Source organism: Squalius cephalus (assembly GCF_949319135.1).
Source record: "Squalius cephalus genome assembly, chromosome: 15".
Classification (NCBI taxonomy): domain Eukaryota; kingdom Metazoa; phylum Chordata; class Actinopteri; order Cypriniformes; family Leuciscidae; genus Squalius; species Squalius cephalus.
Window position 1 is genome coordinate 35,248,480 of NC_137136.1, and position 3,038 is coordinate 35,251,517.

Genomic DNA, 3,038 nt, shown 5'->3' on the forward strand with positions numbered 1-3,038 from the left:
ACTGATAAAACTTAGTATTATCAACAAAAATACTTTTAAATAAAAATGTGAAAATGAATTAAATAAATTATAAAATGCTCAATGTAATTGACATGAATTTCTTTTACATTCTTAATAAAACCAATGTATGCCAGATGAATAATAATGAACATTATACACATACCTGTACAAATCACAAAAATATTCATAAGGCTGTTATACATGCAGTCTCCTCCACACAGATCTCAAGCTCCTGTTAGCAGATAAACACACAGAAAACCCTGTAGACTAGCACGTGGAAACATGTCTAACTTTACTTTAAAGCCTGCAAAAAGTCTGTTTACAAGGTTTATATTCGATTGACACATTAACTGCATGTTCACAACCTCAAAACTAATATTTATACATGAATAAAACAAGGTTTGTATCGTCCAAAAACTGAAATAAGTGTTTAAAACTGACGTGCAAAATAATACATTACCTCCTCTCAGCTGGCCTAGCGCAGACTGAAAGAAGCGCATAAATGACGACACAAGGCCTGCGACCTCTTAAAGTGACAGTACAGGCGCCGATACCGTGGGTGCTCCGGGGCTCGAGCACCCACGGAAAATACCGAGCACCCACGTGTGCCGGACTGCCAGTAGGCTACATTAATTTAAAATTAAACATTGCAGTTGGTGCTATGTGAAGCGTCTGTCACACTGTGATTGGTTATGTCGCTGTCAGTCGCCTGCTCCATATCCTTTCCACCAATCACAGCGTTTCTCGGATGAAAACGCCTCTTTAGTGACCCCGCTCTGTACGCAGAGACACGTTCCTCCTGAAGAATTAACCACAATGGTGAGTCAACAAATCAAATTTATACTGTGTGGACTTGTGTGACAGAGTCCTGCACTGGTTCGGGTACCCGACGGGTGACCCGCAAATTTTACTCAAACGGGTGCAGGTCAGGTCGGGTCGGACAAGGGGGAAACACGGGTCTAAACACGGGTTTAAAACAATCACGTGCAAACGTAAAAATATATGCACATTTTTAGGAACACATATACAAAAATATGCCTGTATTTCAAGTTAATAAAATAATTTAAAATCCACATCAGTTTATTTGAGCCTTGAGCCCACGCCCTCCCAGGAGTCTCTATAACGTTACCTACTTTCACTTTTAAAAAAGTCATCATAACCGCGCGCGCGATCTGCTTGCAGTCGAGATGGATGCTGAGGAGTTGAAGAAAATAATAGCTAGTGAAAACTGAAGAAAACAATGTTGTGAAAGGCTTAGCTGATCGCGGTTACGTGTCAGTTAAACTTTTCATCTCCAATCCTGTCTGTATTTGTGAGAAGTGGCGCTGTCCTGAGTTGAAAGATAGCCTACTTTACGGCTTTATTATCAAGTAAATAGGTGTGTGTAGTGTTCGTGTCGGCCGCTGTCCATTTGCTAAGGTTCTGAAATGCAAACATTTTTTATTTATTTTTAAAAAAAAAATTAAAGGGCGTGCTCCCATGAGCACCCACGGAGGAAAACATAAATCGGCGCCTATGAGTACAGGTATTAACACCATAGTCTGAATACAACATTCAGGCATAAATACTGGCAATAAAACAGATCTTAAACAAAGAAAACAATGTTCCTCAGGATTTGGTGACATTTCAACTGTAAAAGTAAAGATATCATTTCAACCTGGTTACACACCCAAAACTAATTCTATTGTGCGTTTTATTAACACTCTTATATGCAGTGAAGTCCAAGGTTTTATAATGACCATTTTGTAGTATGATATTGATACTCCTGAAATAAAACCCAGGAAGTTATGATAAATTGTTTTTGTAAATATGACTCATCATGTACATCATATTCAGTCCGTATAAGGGCATGATTCAAAGTTTTCCCATGGTCTAGTGTTAAAAAAAGCAAACAAAACAAAATATTTTTGTTTAAAACACTTAACATTACATGTTTATTGGCATTGGAAACATTTTTATTTGGTATCTGTGCAAATACATGCAAATACAAATAATCACTATAATATGCTTTCACAGACAAAGGAGGAAACAACAGATGATGACAGTAATATTGTTTCCTTGTCTTTATTTAGAAGACATGAGGGAAATCACATGAGACATAAATCACCCTATAAAGTCATCTCTTAAATGCATTTGATACTTTCTCTCTCTCTCTCTCTCTCTCTCTCTCTCTCTCTCTCTCTCTCTCTCTCTCTCTCTCTCTCTCTCTCTCTCTCTCTCAAGTGTAATATAACCCACAGTTGCTTTGATAAAAATGTATTATGTCATGATGATCATAAAATATGATATAAGGTATGTTTATAAAAACACCTCCCAGATGATCGTATTTCGTTTGAACAGATTTCACACACATAAATGTAAATTTTATGCAGAAATGTGCAAAAGGAAAGTTGGAAAAAACACTTTCCAACTTATTTTAAGATCCTCAGTTCATTTAATTTATTGATTTATTGATTGTTTACCACCCTGTCAGTTGGTTATATGTATCAGTGATATATATATATATATATATATATATATATATATATATATATATATATATATATATATATATATATATAATATCGTTATAATAAAGTAACGAGTATCTGAGAATTAGTATTGTAATAAATGGTAATTATAACTCTCTATCTGTCTCACTCTCTCTTAGAGGCAGATTCAGCAATGATTGATTATCCACATTTACAGTTTAACCAAAGCCTGATCAAGGAAATAGATCAATCACCAAGAAGGACAACATGAAGTAAGGTGCTAAAACAGAAATACAGGAGATGAAGATGAAATACAAAATAAAAAAATCTAACAGAAAATAAATTAAGCTTAGAAAATATACATATAAAAGTAAACTAATTCATGTAAAGGTGGTCATTTGCCAGTGTAATCTCTCTCTCTCTCTCTCTCTCTCTCTCTCTCTCTCTCTCTCTCTCTCTCTCTCTCTCTCTCTCTCTCTCTCTCTCTCTCTCTCTCTCTCTCTCTCTCTCTCTCTCTCTCTCTCTCTCTCTCTCTCTCTGGGGGAGGAGAACAGGTCGAGTCACACC